The following is a 22,850-nucleotide window of genomic DNA, read 5'->3' on the forward strand; positions in this document are numbered from 1 at the left end:
CCTTTTTCATTCGTCACACAACTATTTCTGTCATATAATAAGAATGGTTAATCAGGTCTCGCCTGTTTCCATGACGGTAGGATTTTTACCCCGCCATTGAGAGCGGCCGTTTGGAACTTTGGCCTATAGACGTGGTCTTTCTTTAAGCCAACATGTTTCAAGCATAACCAAAGAAAACTTGGAGCAGAATGGGTTAATCTTTAATTACTGGATTGTGTGCTAGGACAAAGACCAACAAATCAAGCAACCGGGGTGTTAAACACAAATTGAAGATGATGTGGAAGTTGTTGACAACCAGTGCAGATAATCCTGGTGAGTTTGTTTGCTTACCTGCTGCTGGATAAAGGTCCTTCCGCTACATTAAGTGTGTAATGGAATGTGAACACTCGCATCCAGTCACAAAGAAGAGGAAACGGCTTTAGTATAAAAGGTTTACTGGTTTTCTTAACCCATTCAGTGAGAGCAGTGTCATTCTGAAGACACACTGACCTCCCCTCTATGAACTAGCAGTACTGTGGCCCAACTACTCTGCCCAGAAAGCAGATTTAGTGTGACACAAGACTGGGGGCTCACTATGGGTCCTACATCCAAGATCCTCTCTGTACCCATGTTCCCGGCAGATAAGTGGCCATTATTCACCCCATGTTGAACATTAACTGGATTAATTCTGCGCGGGTTGAGGGGTGAAAATGTATTAGTCCAAAGGGAGGGAAATGGCAAGGAAATGAGGAGCGCAGCCAGCTTGGCTGAAATTCTAATTAGCTTGGGGATTCGTTAGCACACAAACTCAACTCTTGCTGCAGAGACCTTACTTACGCAGAGGCATGGGTAAGCCATTAAGCCACAGAGGGGAAAATAGAGAGAGACAACGAGAAAGTGAAAGAGGAAAGAAAGAAAGAGCATGGACACTTAGTTTCACGCTTGAAGGCCCGGGGCAAGGAGTTGACTTTGTGGAGTGACTCCTACTGGGGACTAGAGCTATTTTTTGCCCCTCCTGGCCCACTCACACAAGGGCTGTCCAGCACAGAGGAAAAACACACTCCCAAGCCCTCCACCTTCATCTATCCATTAGACCATCCATCTCCACAGTAGACAGTACTCTCCAGGGCGAAGCAGTTCAATTTCCAGCACGCTGTGCCCAACAACGGCAGTTTGTCAATGCGCTTTTCTCAGCCCAACTGTACATGTGGATTCTGATTCAAAACATAACTAGGTCATCTACTGGTTTAAAAAAAAATAAAAAAAATGGAGAGGAACAGTTTTAGGAAGTCAAGAAATACTGTAGTGGACGCAGTGGAATATGATGAATGGCAAACAAGAGAAAGAGAAAAATTAGTTTGGACTAGGTATGGGTCGGTTACCGGATTCAAAGTATACCACAGTTTGAAAAAGTCACAGTTTCAAAACCACTACATTTTTTTGTCATACCGTTACTAAGGTATAAGTTGTTTATGAGTGGTCAAAGACCGAAAATGCAGTTTAGTAATCCGTCTCCCTGTTAGTGCGCAATGTGTTTTGAAAATAAAATACATCGTGTTCAAAGTTTCTCTTTTACCCAGATATTTAAAAGAAATACATTTTTAAGCTGCGATTGCAGTACCGTGAAACCGTGATATTTTTGCTGAAGGCTATCATACTGTCAGAATCGTGTACCAGACCATGCCTAGTAAGGACATTATTATTATTCAGGTTTCTTGACACTAACTTTCTGAGTGCTCAACCAACCCATCTGTGCTGAAAAATAATCGCCTTTAAAAAAAAATGTTTTGAAGTAATGCACAAAAATCTCTAATTTCTCTCACAGCAACACATTAAGCATTAGCTCTGATGCGGAATGATCTTGTGGCTCCATGAATGAACCACCCACCTCCGAACCTCCCACATTCAGAACCCTGCAGCACATTTCTCTGACTCAACTCTCTCATTCAGCCTCCACTGATATTCCTCTTCTCCACCTTGTCATCATGACCCAGATGAGTAGTGTAGGAGTTGATACTGATTTTCTGACACTCTCCCTACTCAATCACTCACTCACTCACTCACTCACTCACTCATTCTCTCTCTCTTTCTCTCTCTCTTTCTCTCTCATTGTGGGTTTTTGTTTCATTCACTACCTCGCTCCATCAACTAAACCTCTTCTGACTTTTATTTCTGGTGCTCTCTCTGTAACCAATCATCTTGCAGCCCTCTCCCGTGGCCACAAGCTGACCTACCAGATGTTCCATCATTAATAATGAAAATTAGCATACTCATTAGCAGGACCACAATTGTGGGCTGGCAGCCGCAGTCTTGATATATGATCTTACTGCTTATTTTCAGAAGACAAGTCAACACAAAAGAGTTTGAGAGTTTTTACACACGGTTCTTTGTAAAAAAAAAAAAAAAAAGCCATGTAAAACCAATATATCCAGTTAGCTTGCAACAAAAGTGCAACAAAAGAGTGCAACAAAAGTGCAACAAAAGACACACATGTTGAATGTGTATTGGGTTGATCAGCTTCTGGAGCAGGCCAGATACTCAGTAGGTTTATAGTACTTCCATAAATTTATAAAGTGGTAACGGGCACCTGGTAGCTCTCCTAGTAGAGCAGGTGCCCGTATGCAGAGACTCAGTCCTCGAGCGGCTCAGAGTTCAAGTCTGAGCTCCCCCCCTTCCCTGTCTACAGCTGTCCTGTCTATTAAAGACTAAAATACCCCAAAAAATTATCAAATCTAGAGATAACATTTGATAAAAGGAAAAGCAGAGAAACATGGGATTGAATAGTGAAATAGAAGGTCAGGAATAGAGCCCGACCGATATTATTGGTCGATAATTTTTTTTTTTATGAATATAAGCAGTAAGTATGTAAATATAAATGATTCTGATGAATCATTTATAGTGACAAATAAATGATTCTGATAAATGAATATTTAAAAAATTGAAACAGACTGTCAACCATGATATGAGCATAGCCTAGTTTGTCCATCAGAGGGCACTCTACAACGTCCCTGTTGGCAACACTGATTTTTTTTTTTTGTCGACGAGTTTTTGTTAAAGTTTCATATCTTAAATTTGTATTTTTATACATTTTATTTATCAAAACTTTAATATATTTTGATGTTCCTCTGTTCTGTTGTGACGATAAGACAAATTATCACATTATTTCAGTGAGAAGTCATAAATAACTACAAATAACTAATGTTTTGGAACGCGTTTCTGGATTAAAAAATAAATAAATATAGATATAGATATATATATCTATATATATCTATATATATATATATAAATATACATATATATATTGGCAAATCAGATTTTTAAATAACCAAATATTCTTATTGGTCTTGAGAATTCTTTATTGGTCAGGCTCTAGTGAGGAATAATGAAAAGTTTTTGCCCTAGTGATGTAAACATAGTCTACATCTGCAAAAAATATATTCTATGGCAAGGGGGATGTTTAAACTTTCTCCAGAGCTCTCCTGTAATGGTTTAAACTCAAACTTTTAGTTAAATAAACTCCAACACTCAGCTATGCCACGTTTAAATATTTAGCTTTGGAGGACTTGGGGGCAGAGCAGCGACAGACGTCAGTCCATCAAACAGAGTTTGGACGTTGGGCTTTCGTTCCACTCTAGAACTACAACAACGTACATGAGCAGGGCGCTGTGCTTATGTAAAACTACACCGTATGTTTGATTTGCAATTTGCTATCAAAACAATATAACTGGATGGAAAAAGATTCTTTCAACACTCTAACTGGACGACTGAGTTTGAGTGCAGCTTTGGGTAAAATACTCAATAGCAAAATATAGTTGAACATGAGTAATGATGATAATTAATTAAGTCAATTATGAGAATACCACAAATGTTCAATCACTGAATCAACAACTCCAACCAAATAGATTTTGCTTTATTTAACCACCACCCACCCACCCACCCAACACACCCACACACCCACACACCCACACACACTTCTGTAATGTCAATACAGTAAAAATGGACTTACTTAACGAAGTTTGTTTGCTGCTGGCTACAAGATACCAATCCAAGATACCAATCAAAAACAAAGGCAGTTCAATGGTGTTTTGAGCTAACGTTGGCAATCAAATAATCATAGATAGCTAAAATGTTACTGAAATGATTTTCATCTTCTGTTATTGTTTGCAGTGAGAAAAGTTTATTATTTCATGGAGTTCACAATTTCAGTATGACACGTTATGTCATAAACTGTTTAAATCTGAGCATGCGCGACTCATATCTACACTAGACTCACATCGGTTAGTGACGAAGGCCTCATCCCCACCCTCCCCTTCTCCTCCCTAGCATTTAAAGCTACAGACACAGAAATTGTACATCCTAACTGTTTGACACACTAAGTGTAAAAGTTAACTGTTATCAGACGCTGCTGAAACCAACAAACAATAACAATTCTCTCATTGTATATGGAATTTATAAAAGGTTTCTAGTGTTAATGTATTGGCCGTGCAGTGGATGCTTGTGCTTTTTCCATGATCGAACATAGAATGCTGGCACGTCAGAGCAGCCAAAGTGTCAACAGCTTCCCGGTACTTTTTGACACCCTATCCCTGATAGAGCAGGCAGAATATCTTTTGCAGCTCAAGTCGACTTGAGCTTCAAAGTTATAGGAAGTCATTCATTGTCAATGAAAGCCGGCTTCTCTCGCATGTTGAGCGTCAAACAGAAAGTTGAAACTAGGTCAACTTTATAGTAATGAGCTATGACACGGTTTAGCAGCAAACGACCAGCAGCCTAACAAATAGACGCCTTTTGTGCTGGCTGATTCCAGAAAAACATACATTGTAACCCTAACCCTAGGCTACTGCCTGCGCTGCAGTAAAACAAAGCCGGTGTCAGAGCACAGACTTAAGACGTAGCAGAGTCTAAATAATTTTGGAACTTAATGAGCAGGAAAGAAACAAAACAAAGTGACATGTTCTGTTACAGCACCGCACACACAACAGCACCAAACTTGTACATGCACCCCCTGAAAAAAAAAAAATCTTTCTTGTGGAAAAAAATGACATTTTGTTTCTATTTTGTTCATGTAGATTCATGTTGATTGCTTTCAGTAATAAGCTGATTGAGAAAGTAGGTTTAAGGACCTTTCTGTACTTCATTAAAATGCAGCTTTGCTGTAGCCTCACAGCAGAAAGTTCCACTTACACAGACAGAAACACCCAAATATACTCAATGGGAAGGTGGGAGGGGGCATCCTTTCCTCCCTCTAATTCAATTTGCCCTTCTCACCTCAATAACCCAGCTCGGAGCGGTGCAATAGCTGTGCATCTCATGTGGCAATAGTGTTCATATACAGTAGGCCATTGGAGAAACAACGTAAATGAGTTGTAGGAGAAAGAAAGAGATAATCTCTAGATGACGTCATGTGGTAGTCTAGATAACGGACAGATGAATCTCACAGAAGGAATAAGGAGATTACACTCAAATCGGATTGAGACTAAGCAGAAACACCAGAGTCACTTTAACTAATAGACTAGTAAAACCACCAGGAACATATAATGAAAGCCTGCAGAGATTCTTCAAAAGGTACCATTTTGATGAAGTTGCAGTGTTTTATTTTGAAATGATTCCTCTCAGTCAGCTTTATGCAATTTAATTTCCCCCCTTATTTCATCTTCTTACACTGTTTACCCTAACAAGGAGGGGCTGGATGATGAGCAGATCACACACACACACACAGACACCACGTTCATGTCAATGAGCCCACCACAGTCCTCTCCTTACAGGATCTTGAAGGCCTGTGGAGATTATGGATTGGAGGAGAAATTGCCATTTCCAGGACATGACAGACTGGTGGTGTGTTTCATCATGGGCCGATAGAGACTGTGAACCCGGATCTTTATTGACTGATCGCTGCCGAGAGGGCACACTGTAGGCAGCAAACACGCATGCACACAACGACAGACAAGGCACGGGAGGGAGGAATGAGTCACATTGAGCGATCCACACACACACACACACACACACACACACACACATCCCATTAAACAACTTTTATCAGGCCGAGGTCAAACTTTCAGATTTAGCACATTTCCAAGCAAAGACAGGCTTTCAAACCATCACTTATCGCGCCTTTTAAAATGTACCGTGGGCTTGTTTTGAATACCAGGTCACATCAAAGTGGCTGTAGCTTTTTCTTCAACCACTTTATTTCCCACTTACTGCAGCTCCCCTACGTTCCCCATTTAAAGCATGGCCCATTAGGAAGCAGTGAGAGAGAGCTGTGCCCAGAGAGAAACTAAATCACCCCGGCCCGCTGTTGTTTACACCAGGACCAGCCCCACTACTTGAGCCACTGTTTATTTGAACTGTGAACCTCCATGTGAGGTGTGTGTGAAAGGAAAAGTGTAAGCGTGTGTGGGTGACAGAGAAAGAAAGAGAGAGCATGTATACTGCGCAGGCGAGGGGGAGGGAACTGTTCCACACAAAACCCAGTGTTTCACCCTTGGATTTCTTTCACACCTCTCTTAACACGCTTTTCACAGCGTATTTATTCGCCCCCTGGCGCTCCTCAGGTTCTTCAGGCCACAGACGGGCTTCTGTGCGAGACCACTTGGACCCAAGGAGGCCAAAAACAGACCTCTTACACCACCCGTGGAGCTCCAGACACAATAATGTCCTGCTGACCCACGTATGACACCCCAGCTTGGTTCCTACACATTCACATATGCCCAAACACACAATCATTCATAAAATGTACAGACATGTCTGCCACGTAGCATGCACACACATGTGAGCAAGAATGCATGCAATTGTGTGCTTATTTGTATGTACGTAAGGAGTGACACACACACACACACACGCGCACACACACACACACACACACACACACACACACACACACACACACACACACACACACGCACACACACACACACACACACACAAGAACAGTAGGGTGAGTGTGGAATTGGTTAAACCAAAAGCAAAGGATAAGAAGACCTGAGCATCAATGAAGCCACTGTTTAAAAGATGCAGACTGACTGGAGGAGCGACGAGGAAAATTAAAGGCTGCCAAGTATTCAGACACGAGAACATGGACACACAGTAGGGAAACATGCACATATACACATGAAATAAGAACACAATCAAATATACTCAAACATGTGCACACAGAGAGCTAGGCTTATCTAAATCCATTTAAATGTATTTAAAGACTTATCTACCTTTCTGCTATTCTTTTCAAAATACTAGCAGTTGCTCTTTCAGCTCCATTTATGTGTGGGTGGCTCTGAATTAGCAGCGCAGGCGTCACTGCCAATAAATGCACCATTCACTCTTATGATTAAACTATCAAGCTGTCAATAAAGATGATATAACATCTCTTCTTTTCATCAGATTCCAACGTGTGTGAGGCACAAACAAGTAGAAGACCACAGGAGAAGTAGCAGCTAAAGAATGGTTTGAGTTGAAAGGATGACAAATGAAAGTGATCATCAGCATCAGTTCCCTAAAGAATATTCACACATGCTCACTGACTTGAAGCTATTTTATGGACAAAAAGAAGAAGAAAAAAACTTGTGACTGCTGAAGCGTGGAACAGATAATCACTGTGTATCATTCTTCTCGCCTCTGTTGCTGGGCTGCACATGTCTTCACATAAACACACGTTTTGGCCAGACAGAAATATACAGAGAGACAGCGCAAACACATGATGCTTTACACTCACACTCTGGGCATGTGTGTGCCAAATAACACATATACAACACATTCATTCACACACAAAACCATGCAAACAATCATATCTGTGTCTTTAAAGCTACCGTTTTCTCTCAAATTCATGCAAACCCAACAGCAATGGGTAGCACAACAGAGTTACATATTAATCCTTGAAAAGGCGCTGTCACTATCCTCCATGTCTAATCACATCACAGCACTGCAGCTCAAGTACGTTTGGTGCCTGTTCTGGCTCCTCTCTGGTATCTGGGGCAGCATACCAGCAAGTAGAGTAAACTCTGGAAAGGAAAGGCTGCTCTGTATGTGTATGTGTGTATCTGCATGCCAAGTCTGTGCCAGCCACAAGACTGATGCTGGCGTCAGAATGATTTACACTTAGTCTGCTATTCCTTCCCTGCAGTACACCAAGAGGTTAGCCGAGAGAGAAAGACAGAGAGATCATAAAAACAGATCATAAAAGCAACATCAATGGGTGATGGACCGAGTGAGAGAGGGAAACATTAAAGGGAGCGTAAAAATCAGGAGGGCTTGTGAGTCAAAGCTTGAGAGGGAAACAATGAGGAAGAAAAAAACACAACAGGGAGGGAGAGCACATGGCATGACCAAGCCCATCCATCTGCAGCCAAGCTACATGCGAATACATTCATGCATTCTCTGGATTTGACCTATGGATCCGTCTAATTGTTGGTTCACCTCCCATTGTAAGTAAACCGCCCAGTGGTATATGTGCAGGATACGGTTTAGAGTTCATGATGGATCAGACCAGTAGGGAATCTGACACTAGGCTGCTGCAATAGTATCAGCCAATAAACAAGCGGAATTTCAAGACACTTACAGTAGTCCCATTAATTGTCTGTGGCCATGTGTTGCTTTCTCCCATCAAAGTCACTTGTGTATAGTAATTAGAAATGTGAATGTTCATGTACATACTGTATATCAAAATTCACACGTAGATTTTTAGATGTGTATAAATTAAGTATATTTGCACTTTGGTAAATAAAATAAAATGGAGGACAGTAAATATAACACACTATAGTAAATATGGAATGATTTTGGACACAGGCTGGTCACGTTCCTGGCTGGCAGGCAAGTTTGCAAGTACTTTGTTAGCCAAAGTAGAACTTCACTTTGTCACTTTCTGGTGTCCAGGCCTTACTCCCCTTGAGTCCTCAATCAATATGGCCAATAGCGGGCTTCCACCCTAAAATTTGACCTATTCACACAGTGACAACCTGGCTCTGATCTCTATTGATCATGGGCTGTTTTGCATTTAACTGCTGTGGCTGACCCTGCTTATCTATCTGATCTGCCAAAGGCCACATATCTTACCAACAGATCACAGCGCTGCTTTGCCATGCATAATGCACTCTATTGATCACCTGTAAAAATCAACTGGAATTTTAAACCTTTTGGGACAGACTTTCATTTTCTCAAACAATATCTGATTAATGCTCTGGATGAGTCAGCAGGTTAAGCGAGAATAATTACAAGATTTACCACATCTAAATTGGAAAATGAATAGATAGTTTTGTAGACTTAAACAATAGGTCATAAAAATGTCTCCCATGTTGGAAAGCGGATATGAGGGAGAACAATTTTTTGATGACAGCACAGATCTCGGGGTGCAAACAGCACAGCCTGAACAACTCATGAACCATTTACATCTGGGACACATTTAGTATACATGTGCAATGTATTACATATTTCTGGAAACGAAGCCATGCTCAAGTCTGTAATCTGTTGATGGGAGTTTATTCCCGTTGTTCATGGTTTGGTCTATTGTGACCTCAGCATGGTAAACAAAGTTTTTCGGAGAGGACCTGACATAGAATGACTGAGGGGTGAAGAGGGGGGGAGACAGAGAAGCTGGATAAAGAAACACAGGTTAGAGTAGGAGTAGAGAATGTCAGATAGAAGTGGAAAGAACTGAATACTACAAAACTACGAATCAAAAAACCCAAAACAAATACAATGCAGCTCTTTACACTCCCAGAATTCTTAGCTGCAAATTACTGTTTTAGAGCAGAGGGGTGGAATTTGTCACCCTCACGGTTGGCATGCTGGGTAAACTTTTAAGATCCTGTGTCAGCCTACAAACTCTGATCATCAACTTGGCACTGTAATGACCTTCAACTACAGAAGTATGCTGAAAGATGGTTATTAAGTAGATGGTTATTAAGTAATGTTCTTTAAGAGCCTTAAAGGAATATTCTGACATTTAGGAAACTAGGCCTATTCGCTTTCTTGACGAGAGTTAGATGAAAAGATCTATACCGCTCTCATGTCTGTACAGTAAATAAAAAGCTACCATCAGGAGAAGCTTATCTTTTAAACAGCTAGATTTAGCTCTGTCCAAAGTAAAAAAAAACGTAATAATTTGAATGTCACATCTTGTTTTGAGAAACCGACGTGTTACATGCTGGACTATATCTTGGCCTTCCTGGAAAGACCCAGGCTGCTTCAAATCATTATGCTAAGCTAAGCTCCGCATTTCCAAAAAAACACATTTCTTTTTTAACAATCCTTTACTTATTCCATTACCAGTGGAGCACTAATACTATTGTAATGTGACATTTACATTAAACAATCAAAATTGGAGATTGTATCGACTCTTGCATGTAAATCTTAGGATAACTTCACTTTTGTTGTGCTGCTGCATGAATAATCACAGAGACCATGCAAAATTGATGTTCTGTTTTTCTTGGTGAATAAATGCCAAGTCGTAGAAATGCTTTCAATAGGAGATTATTTTTTTTTCTAGTATAGTTTTAGTTCTATGATTGCTAAAAGTAAGAAAAACTATGAGTACATTGACTGGACAAAACAAAAATCTCTTGGATGATAACATGTCAATCCAGAATTCAGTGAGAGACGGAAACTGCATCAGTAATTCATTACTTTACCCGTTTCTGCTGGGGGAAAATAAATATAATTTCCCTGCAAAACATTACTGAGTACATTCAATTTTATACTGTTAATAATGACCAAAACAGTATGAATTTATGAAGACTGGCAGGGGCTACCACAGACCCAAAGCCACATTAAATCCTAATAGCAGCACACAAACCAACAAAGACATAAGAACATGGCTTTAATAAACCTATTTAACATGAAGCTTTAAGATGGCCTGCCCAGCCCTGTTCTAAACCTCAGATCAAACCTCAGTCAGCCTCTGTTTGGAGTCAGCACCCTACTGGTGGCTCGCTCCCCTGTCCACTTGCTTTCTAGGCAGAATGCAAAGCAGCCGAGCGGCGGTAAGGCTACTGGCCAAGCAGCCACTTGTTAGGTCTGTGGGGTTAGACAGCCACATCTGGTCCGCCTGCACCCACTTAGAGCTCCACCATGGTCTGCTGTTCAGCCAAACCTCAGAGGTCAGGACACACAACCGGGGGATGGGTGTGTGTATTTCAGTGTGTGTATGTATTTGTCTGTGTGTGTGTGTGTGTGTGTGTGTGTGTGTGTGTGTGTGCGTACAGTACGTGTGTGTGTACCCCTAACCTTCCCATATAGGAACAGAAATTGGATGAAAATGTGACGCAGCAATAGCTTCATTTGATGCACTCAAACATGAAATGTGGATAAAAAGCCCATCATATCTGCCATAAAAACCTGCATCTTAAATCCGATGTTGGCTCTGATCATTGCTGATTGTATCTGTGTTCAAGTGATTCACAAGGTTACCTGGATCTGTACGACACATTTAAAACTACTGTAAAAACACTGTTATCGTGACAGTGACAGACAGGGCTCGTCACTCTGTTTTTTAAGTCACCATTGGACTAAACTGACTGTTCTCTGACTTTGAAGGTGTCAGAATACAAACAACATAGATTTACAGAATGTAAAACATTAAATGGCCTAATACAATTCAATATCATTACTTAGTTTACTTTGCTTTTGTACATTTCACACTTGTGAGCTGTAATTATAACTTAGGGAAACACCATACTGTGTATGGGAACTCAACACAGTGACTAGGGGTGCCTCTTAAGCATCAAATCATCAATTGTGATTCAGATCTTTTGTTGTAACTCAAATTAAATTGTACACAGGAAAACACAGGAAAACAAAATGGCAAGCTACTGACTTTTGCAAACTGAAGAGGCAAATTTACAAAAGAATTGTACAGCTTTTGTGGCAATTAAACGTATAATAATACAAAAAAACTGTCATTGTCTAAGCACGTCAGCAAACGGTATAATGCATCCCTAACTGCGCTGTCAAGCAAATAGTGTGTGGGTGCTCCTGTGCTATTTGCATATATTTAAATTGGGACTTATGCAGATGAGCCTTACTGCAAAAACAGTACAATTCACAAAGATCAGCTCCAACAGCCACACAACAGGTAGAGGGAAATTATTTGCATCTTCAGAGAGTTGTTGGTAAACTGAAACACATCTACAAGAGGTGTCCTCTGCTTTAAATATATATAACCATTTCAATGACTTAGAAGCTGTTCAGTTCAACAAACAAAACAGTTCCCCTTTAAATACAAATAAAAACCTGCATATACTTGCAACATTTGGTTGAAAAAGGGTATAAGTAAGTATAAAGCAGCCTGAGGTCTTCTGTATGGTGGTGACAGGGCTATTGCAACAAAAGTATGAAAGAATGTGCACCCCAAAGAGGAATATTACAAAAATGCTGAGGTGAGTAAATTGTTTGTTAAGCAAGTCATATCAAGTCCCATCTGTCAGCAGGGCACTTTAAAGTGGAACTATGCTGCAGTGCATCCGACTACTAATAAGCACATACAGTATCTGAACTGCACTATACTGGCATGCTGCCATGTTGCCCTTATCTGAGGTGGGCTAAAAAGAACATGCAAACAAACTGTTCAGAGCAGCAGGCTAAAGGCCAGGATGACTTTGTCATTCTAAAAATATATTCCTTTATTTTTACTAAGATGCAGCGACCAGAATTGGACTCAATCACCGCACAGATTGTGAACAATTAAGCTGGGAAGCAGGTGGCCGCTAAAGTGTCATATCTAGACAGAACATAAAATCTGGCATTGGAAGATACGTACGAAAAATATGGCATGTGCTGATTAATGTACCGTTAACTTGAAGGATGCAAAATGAAGGACAGTGCTTCAACAAGCAGCAGTGAATGATGTGTTTGTCACAGCCGGGTATCAGCTGTGGGTTCTGCTTTTTGTTTGTGACATTGAAGTGTGTGGCTATCTGAGATGATTTAAGGTAAAAAAGATGCTTGAAGGGGAGATATATGCCACGCTTGTGTCTGCAAGTGCACCTGAGAGAAATGGCCTTTTTGTGATTGTGAGGGCTTTGTGATAACTGCATGGGGAGAGACAGATCGACAGCACAGTTGAGATAAATGAACGACATGACTGAGAAGAACAGATTCACTTCCCCCTGGCGCCATCTCAGCGTCTTCATTACCCACGACCACCAGCCTGCCACACAACAGCACACATGTACACACAAACAGACCAATAAACACATGTAGAGATGGAGAAAGAGGAAGGGAGAAAACATAATGGCTGACAAATGAAGGAAGCTTTTCTGTCACAAAACACTCCAGTGGCTCCAATTAGAGAAGTAACAAGTTTAGCCTACTTCCAATACATCGACTCGTACCCTAGCATGAAAGCTGTGTTCTGTGTGAGTCTTGCAGGGGGTTTAACCAGTGTTTGCTCTGTTCCTTACAACATTGATTTTCTCTTCTGGAGCCGTGCAGCCAACTTCAATGTTCTTCCAATGACTTAGGGACAGATAACTGACAGATTTAATGAGGACCAAGGAAACTCTGAGTACACATCTTTTAGTTTTAGTTTGGAAGAGGGGAAAAACTTGGTGTGCCAGATACCAGAGCATCTAACTGCATTAAACAGATTAATTAACAGCCTAAATCTGCTTCCTATTAGCTCTGTATGCTTGTTGATGGAGGTCTTCAGCCACATGCAGCGCTGTGTGGGGGGTGCGGTCTACTCCGATTACATCAGAGTCGGGGCCAGGAAGGATAATTTTAATGACCAAAAAACTAAATCTCCAACAGATATCTCCATGATGCCCTATCGCCCGCAGTAACAACCTCTTGTAGACCAACAGGCTGCAAAATAAAAGCAAGTTTAACACAATGACTATTTATCATAGCCACATACACATATTAATCTTCTTAGCCAGTCTCTCACACACACACACACACACACACCACACACACACACACACACACACACACACACACACACACACACACACACACACACACACAACACACACACACACACACACACAGGAAGTGTTTCCTTCTGAAGTGTTTTGTAGCAGTGGGATGTAGCAGAAGTGTGTGTATGAATATAGAGGAAGGGGGGTTGTCAGAAAGCAACAAGTTGGAGGTCATTGTCCAACTTCAAAGGACCCACCCATCCCCCCCAAAAAAACCTCTGACTTTATGTGCTGTTTTACAATGCAGAGGCAGACAGACACCATTGAGTTTCTGGCCGTGCATGGCTATGGTCTCTTCTTGGTCAGGAACAGACACCCGCACAGGCTTGGATGGGTAGATGGATTCATAGATGGATGGATGGGGGTGGCAGAGGAGGAAGCTAAAACCAACTTTCTCCACTAACTAACATTGACCTGAAGCAAACAGTGGAGGCCTTTTTGACTTCTCGGTGGGGGCTGGGGGTTAAAGGCAGTGGCTGCTTTTACACCTCGGTGTCACCAGCATGTGTGTGTGTGTGTGTGTGTGTGTGTGTGTGTGTGTGTGTGTGTGTGTGTGTGTGTGTGTGTGTGTGTGTGTGTGCGCAAGGGACAGAGGTACAACTATAAAGCATTTTGCAACCGTGAGAAAATGAAGCCATTTAACACAAGGAAAAGGAAAGAGAGCCCCTGGAAAGGCAAAATTTAGATTTTTATTTGATAAAGAAATCAGTTTTGTCACACAGTATTGGGCGTATGAAGATAAGAGCCTTCCAAAGCAAGGACTGGGGCTCTCTAATCTGCCGTTTTGGGACTGTGGGAACATTCAGGGGTGGTCTAAAAATCACTGTTTTTCCAAAGAGTCATTTGAAACGTAATAATGGGGCTTATGATTCAACGCTGAGGGCTACAAGTCACTGATAGGCTAAAAGTGCCACACACACACACACCCACACACACCCACACCCACACCCACACACCACACACACACACACACACACACACACACACACACACACACACACACACACACACACACACACACACACACACACTAAAGACCTGCAACATTTTTCTAGCCTACATACATGGAAGACATTCATTAATTAATTTAGTCATTTATTCATATATGTAAACACACAAAAACAATACCACCACATGGCAAACACCAAGACCCTCCACATACACAGTCAACCACTAACAAACACATCACACATGCATTTGGTTTGGTTTGAGTCATCCAAATGTTACCCGCCACACATTGCCGTCAAATGTCAGTACGGTTTTGTGTGCACCTTTGTGTCTGTATAAGCATTTGCATGTCCATTGTGTGTTTCTTGTTTGTGTCTGTAACTTTGCTCAGCCCTGCAGTGCCCCAGCAAAGTCTGCACTAAGCATTTATGAGCTAATTAAAGTCTGGCCAAGACTGGAAAGCTGGTGATAAGGGCTGTCTCCGGCCTGCTCATTAGTGTTACACGCTCCGCTGGGGTTACATACACACACCAACACACACATACACATAGTAAAAAGTCTGTCCTCCAAAACAACAGTTGCCGCACTATTCACTTATTATTAAGCAGGCCTCCAGACTGATTTCTCAGATTTTGCCATTTGGGAGCCAGACTGGGAATTCCTAATATGTGACAGAAACTTAAAAAAAGGGAAATGAGAGGGTGTGATTGTGTTGCATTAGTAGGTTACTAATCTAATTAATAACTCTAGACTGGTGGCCAAATTCTGTCAATATGATGGTATTATAAGTGTATTAAAAAGCAATTTTGAGTCACAGGAGGTTACAGAGGCAATTACTTTTAAAAAGGTTTCACACACTTCCTTATACAGCTGTACCGGAAAGCATTTTTCTTCATCTCTGTCAGTCTCTCCTCATCTTCCTTCCACCAAACTTAATCATATCCTCTCTTCGCCCCATTCTTCTGCTCCACATTCCTTCGTATTTGATCACTGCTGATGTTGAGCTCTCACTCCCTCATTTTTGCTTCACAAATCAAACACAACCCAACATGCAAACTCTCCTTGTAAAAGAGAAACAATAAGAAACCTCAACAATTCACTGTGACAACGGCACATGCTATGTTTATGCGTGTGTGTTTGCTTTGCGGCATTCCTTTCTGTAAAGGTTTTGCATGAGGAGACACAGATCAGTCGAGAATCAATTTCTAAACCATTACTGGCCAAATTACAGAGAGGCAGAAAGAAAGATGGCAAGACTGTAGAAAGAAAGAAGGAAAGAGATTGTGAAAATAAGGATATGTGGCAGGGAAAAGAACAGCTTGCAGCAACTGTTACAGATAGCATGTAGGCTGGTCTGCTGGAAAGATGACCTGTTTGGAAAAGGGCCAATCTACAGGCTGTTTGTCTGTATGAAACTGAGCCAAAGTATACACACACACTGACCTCCACCACAATGAACATGATAAACTTGCCCAGCCCCAGACAGGAGGCAAAGTTAGCCACCAGCTAAGTGGCTAGGGGAGCCAAAGATTCTCCATTACACTCTACACCAATGGTATGAAACGGTACACACTTCCTGTCTCCTAAGTGTTCGGTCTGTCCTACATTGCTCTTCATGAGGATTCTTCTATTTTCCCCCCAGTTAAAAGACTTTTAAGGGGAAGTTTATTCTTATCCGAAGTAAGTTTCAAAGAGGACAAAGGACAGGAGGGTGTCATATGCAACACAAATTGTAAAGCACCCTGAGGTAAATTTGTGATATTGGGCTATAGAAATCAAATTGAATTGACCGCCCAACACAAAATCACTTTTCCTCAGAAAGCCAACGTCAATGAACATATGATATGTGGAAATTGGATAATTTCATAGACAACAGATCCACAGTTTTCAACTGCAGACCATCCAGCTTATCATTATTTTAGACATGAGGACAATAAGCCCTGATATCTAAATATGATAATTTTCGTTTATCAGACCTAGTCTATAGCCCATTACACACTACTTATTATATGAAACCTTCCACTGATCCTGTTCCTGAAAAAATGTACTGTATATAGACCCAACCAGGCACATAGACAAGCAGCTTCTACCTTGCTAGGCTGCCATGGTGGGCAGATAGCAGGGGGCCAGATGAAGTGCCAGTGGGTGGTATACTATGTATGTGTCACATCTAGGACACATTAGGATGGTTATCATTCTAAGATGAGACATCCAGCATCAGAGTTGGCTGTTACCGTTACCATTACCGTACTGTAAAGCGTTCACACAGTTGAGGCCTTTGAATCCAACATGGAAATGTATGGACATTTCAGGTAATGAATTGGAATGAACACTAAAGCTCAGAAAGATTACTGTGAACAGTCATACAAAGAGAAGGGAGTAAGGGAAAGATCCATCGTTGCTGTCCTACTTTCCACAACAGTTCTCCTTCTTTCTCCCAGCTCCAGTCTTTTGGAAAGGATCTGTTAAAAACCGCCTGTCAGCAGAGTTCAGGCTGTACAGTACATCCAGTGCTGTTCCCTCCTAATTCAAAGCTTCCCCTCTACAACACAACCAATGCAAGGGAGCAGAAATCCACTTTTTACCGCAGATACACCAATTCATGTGACTTTCAGGTTTGCACAAAATGGCATCTGAATTCATTAACAGTCACACACATGTCCACATTGGTACATACATTCATTGGGCAAACAGTTATATAAACTGATGCCTCTTTCACAGATGAAGATCACGACATTGCATCAACAGAAGTTAGTTTTCTACAGAGAGGGGTGTGTCATAGTACAATTTTAGGGTTGAATGAGAGGTTTCAACTGTCTACATCTAGATAATAATCAAGGAGACAGGCAACCACAAGCAGAGACACAGCTAGGAAACAACACAGATTCCCCTGAAGTTCTTGTATACTTATTGACATTAATCAACATGCAGAGATTTGTGGCTGAAACGCAAGTTAGAAAACTGTGAATTAAAAAAAAAAAATCCTGTTTTTATCATTGGTTGCATCACTTGAATGCAACACAGAACAAAAAAGTGACACAGTTCAATGATGGTTGACTGTGGCTTTTTGTTTCAACTGAAAAATATCGTTGTGTAATATAAGATGCCACACACACCCATATGTTTTGACCTTTAATGCTCTCATCTCTTGGATCCTCACTGACTGACAATATCTTCAAATTTTTCAGTTTGACTCCATCACAGTGGTTTGGCCTCCTAGCATACGGACATACAAGGGGGGGGGGGCAGGGAGACACATTTACTGCCATTGTTGTTCTCTGCACACTGAACATGTACTGTTTGTGCGCCAGTGACAAACTGGCAGGCTGATGTTTCAGTGTACTGGTGACAGCGGCAAAAACCACAGGACAGCACAGCTTGTTTACTGCGAGGAGGAATTTAACATGTGTGCTGACTTCCATCACTTGCTGTGTGTGTGTGTGTGTGTGGTGTTTTGTTTTGTGTGTGTTTGTGGTGTGTGTGTGTGTGTGTGTGTGTGTGTGTGGGTGTGTGTGTGTGTGTTGTGTGTGTGTTGTGTGTGTGTGTGTTGTGTGTGTGTGTGTGTGTGTGTGTGTGTGTGTGTGTGTGTGTGTGTGTCAATGGAGAAACAGTTTTATTGTGCACTACCAGCTTGTCATATCGAACAATAGGTTGTTTTACAAAACCCACACTCCTGCCACCACTGGTCTGGTGTGAGAGACAGAAACAGAACAATGGTAAAAATGTGTGTGTGTGTTGTGTGTGTGTGTGGTGTGTGTGTGTGTGTGTGTGTGTGTGTGTGTCTGTGTGTCTGTGTGTGGGTATATGGTGGGTGGTAGAAACAGACAGATCATCTGTCATAAGTTCCTCTGTGTAAAAATGTGCTTTGCAATGCAGGAGCTTGTCACAAAGTCTGTTGTGTGTGTGTGTGTGTGTGTGTGTGTGTGTGTGTGTGTGTGTGTGTGTGTGTGTGTGTGTGTGTGTGTATGTGTGTGTGTGTGTGTGTGTGTGTGTGTGTGTGCACGCTCCGTGGCATGATTGAGCGGGTCTGGCGGCCATGCCAAGGCTGCGGTTATTCTCCAGCCAGAGGCAGCAGCATAGGAGCACAGATACTTCATTATGGCCTCATTCATCACCCCTGGGACAGCTTGGCACCACTCTCAGCCCCCCCTTGTCTTCCTCTCCCTCCCATCTCCCTTTAACCTCGTCCCTCGCTCCTCTCTACTTACAGCTGCCCAAGTCCCTCGTTCAGCATCTCCTCTACCTTTTTCACCTCACCTCCCTCCCTCAGTGCTCTGTTCCTCTGTGGTTATTTGCTTCTTACTCTTCTATCCTCTGGTCTGATACTTCCACCTCGCTCTGTTGCTTGTATACCTCGCTCCATGGTTTCCCCACTCTCACTTTACTTACCTTTTCTAAGCTTCACCCTATACCCTCTTACTCTTTTTTAATTAACTCTCCCTAATTCTCCATGCCCCTCTGTCTTAGACCATCCTCCCAGGCTTTCATTAACTTCCTTACTCCCTTTTCTCTCCTTTTTCCCATAAACTGGGCAAATTTTTCATTCCCGTTACTGTTCCTGTTCCTGCTCCTCCTCCTATAACTGATCTGTGGCTTAGTCTGCTAAATTAGCTAAGTTGTGGAGTCCACTGCTCTCTCAGCTAGCCAGAGTTAAAATATGCAGCTGCCAGCCCCTGAAAGGTACTTTCAGACAGCAAGCTTTTGTTTGTGCCTGGCTATTTGCTATTAATGATGGTTGAACTTTTTTGTACTTGTCGCCACAGCTTGCAATGTATCCATGGCAACCACATCAACAAAAACTACAAAGTTGAAAATGATAGCTTGTTAAACAATGTTTACAATACTAGTTAGCTAAACTTTGTGTATTAATTGTGTCATACTGCCAACCAATTTTTTCTGCTTTAAGCTACAACCTGCTCTATTTGGCTAAAATGACAATTTGGTGGTTTTAAAAGCTGTTACGTGCTATTTCTGGACAGGCGACAACCGTTCACAGCAACCTCCAGACTCATGTGGGAAAAAAACACTGCACAGAAGTATTGGGCAGATGGATACTGTGTTCATCAAGAATTAGTTACACCACTTCCTCTGACATTACAAATAGCTGTTTTTACATTTTAAATTGTGTATGGATTAAACAAGCGTGACGCAAAGTGATTGGTGAGCTTTAGAGGTGCTGGTGGGCAGATTTGTAAACTTTGGACAGCACCAGACAAGTTTCTCATCTGCTTCCAGCCACGATAAGGTAAGTTAATGGGCTCCTGACTGTAGCTACAACGTACTCTTTGAAATAAAGCACACGAGCGCATTTCCCAAAATGTTGAACTATTCATTTGAAAGGTAGTTGTTTGCCTTTCATATATTATTAACACCTAGGGAGGCTTTCATATTTTTCATGGCATTCAAACCATAAGGAAGAGCCTTCAGTGCACACAGTGTGCGTGTGTGTGTGTGTGTGTGTGTGTGTGTGCGCGTGCTTGTTTGGACCACACGTGTGGGGAGCCTACCTGCTGTCCCATATGGTTGGCTTTCAATTAAAGCTTTTGTTGCCCCACAAAATGGGTGTATTACCATAAGTGCTCCCTGAAGTTGTGTATTTATGGCAACTTGGCATTATAAATAAGGATAAAAGGAGAGCAGAGACAAGTCTAAATTCTCTGCACGTCACCATAGAGACAGAAGAAAAGTTTCCAGGCAAAAGCAGCAGCTAACCAGCAATGGAAGCTTACATGCCCACTTAATGACTTAATGTGAATAGTCATTGTCATGTAAATTGCTTGTTTTTATGGTCATAAGGTCATATTTAGCCATTTCGATATATTCACAACACAACTGTTTTTAGAAATCTATCTAAAATATTCAAAAGGCAGCCAAAAAGCACTATGGGAAGATTAACTGAGGGGTCTCGACCTATCTTGCTCTCACCATCTATGACACGGATCAAGCTGACAGTTATATAGTCAACAAAGCTCTCCTCTCCAGCCTTTTCCACTCTCTATGCTTGTCCCACATAGCAGTCATACCTTTGGGACTAGCTCAGGGTGATCCGAGCAGAAGACATATGACACTGAAACATTTACACATGACCCTGAGCTCATTGGCTGAGGCTTAATGCGGAGAGGCTGCCCTCACACAGCCTGAATGATGGCCAGGCTTTACCACACTGTCCAGGTGAGAAGCATGTCAATTGAACAGTTCATAATTATCACCCACTTTCATGGACTGTGTGAGAGCTGGCACTTCCGCAGTAAAACCAAAAATAGCTCTGTTTGTGTGGCACATGCAGCAGATGGATCAAAAACAAAGAATTTCCACTGCCAAACTTTCCACCGTGAAACTTTTTCCCACAGACAGACGTGGTGTGTCGGGCTGTTACGGGGCTCTGTGTTCTTGACCAAACATGACAGAAAAACAAGGGAGGTGAGGAAGAAGGGAGGAACAAAATCAAGTTAGCTTGTTACTAATGCTGTGGCTCAGCTGTGTGTCCCAGTTTCCCTATTAACCTTCGCCAGAGATGTAAGACCGCAACGCATCTCATGAAACTCCAATCCATCTCGTCATGTGTAATGGATGCAACAGGACTGGAGGCAGCCCTCAGCTAAATGAATGCTACTCAGGCCACTTTCACAACAATGTCAAGAGATTGGGAAAGGAGATAGGTGAGGAACAACATCTGGGGCCTCTTTGATAACCGATGACTCTACGCAGGAGAGAAATGAATCAAGGAAAAAGTTAATAAAGACAAAGTGAGTCTGAACATATTTCTCTTTTTGTGTATGTGTCATCAAGGATACAAATGATTCAGAGTGATGTGTCCATCCTCTGTTGAAAAAAAGGCACAAGCAAAAACTAATTTCCTTCTCTGTTAGCAGAAAAGTTCAGAGAGAAAAAGTTCAACTAGAGGATACTGAGGAAACTCTTCACCCAGCCACCTCGAACCAACACATCCCTTAAAAACTGATGCTATAAGGCCTTTTTTCAATTTGTTTTACATTTTTGAATCAAGGTTCTGTTTACAAAAAAATGTCTTCCATTGTGAATCTTGAATAAAGCGCCATTGTTACGCCTGGGTCTCATCATGACAATGACTTGATTTCCATGAGATTTTTATGGTAATTGACTTAATCTTTGCAACCTAATCAGGTTTTAGGCAGTAAACAGCAAGAAATAAGAGAACAAGGGGTGAAGTTGTGGTTAAGATGGAAGTAAATGGAGAACGCTGTTCTAGCTAGCTTAACTGTGATAATTTTGACATGCTGCAACAGTACGGAGTGTTGTTACGGACGGGTGGTTTGGCTCCATGGCAAGAGGGTCACATTCTTTGTAGACCCCCCTTCTCTTTTTTCACTTCTCCAATCTTTTATGGTTTCATGGATTTTGTCCTCGTCCATTTTTTTCTCTCTGACCCTCCTCCACTTCCTTTCTCTTTATTCATTTGCCTTAATCCTCTTATTCCCAAGCCACTCTATATCTGCCTCCCTGCCTCTCCATCTTCCTCTCACACTCCTCCCCCCTAATCACTCCCATCACTCTCTTGTGAAGAGGGGAGGGAAACAAGCTCTTGTGCTTGATGGACAGGTCCTGAGTGCAGACATCTCCCTGTGGTCCACCTTATCACTAGCCAAGCCTGGCAGAGTTGAGTGTCAGCCTACTTTTTCTGGCAGCACTTTTCGTCTCTGGTCATCTCCAGAGTGTGTGTGGTGTGTGTGTGTGTGTGGTGTATTCTGACACATTTGAGAACAGGCCGGTCTGATAAAAATCCACTAGAGACTATAATTGCAAACTGTTGTTTAATTCAAATTAGACAAGTGCTGATAGTTCTTTTTTTTAATTTGAAATAACCTTCAGATGTCAGTGGGGCTGAAAGAGCTTTTGTTTCAGTTTACACCACCCACCCACACTAAATCAGTCATAATTGTGACACAACCCAATTACCCAAGTACTATGTTATTTCATTCAAGTTTCATCCTGTCTGATCCCTCAGACGGCCAGCCTGAGAGTTTAGAAATGTCCCAA

The 22,850-nt window shown here is 41.8% G+C and overlaps 1 protein-coding gene across 1 annotated transcript in view; it reads right to left on the reverse strand.

The window, feature by feature from the left end:
* prickle2b (prickle homolog 2b) overlaps positions 1 to 22,850 on the reverse strand; it is an 85,926-nt gene that overhangs the window by 22,943 nt on the left and 40,133 nt on the right. The gene's annotated exons all lie outside the window — the stretch shown is intronic.

The sequence above is a fragment of the Etheostoma spectabile genome, chromosome 4, assembly GCF_008692095.1.
Source record: "Etheostoma spectabile isolate EspeVRDwgs_2016 chromosome 4, UIUC_Espe_1.0, whole genome shotgun sequence".
NCBI classification, from domain to species: domain Eukaryota; kingdom Metazoa; phylum Chordata; class Actinopteri; order Perciformes; family Percidae; genus Etheostoma; species Etheostoma spectabile.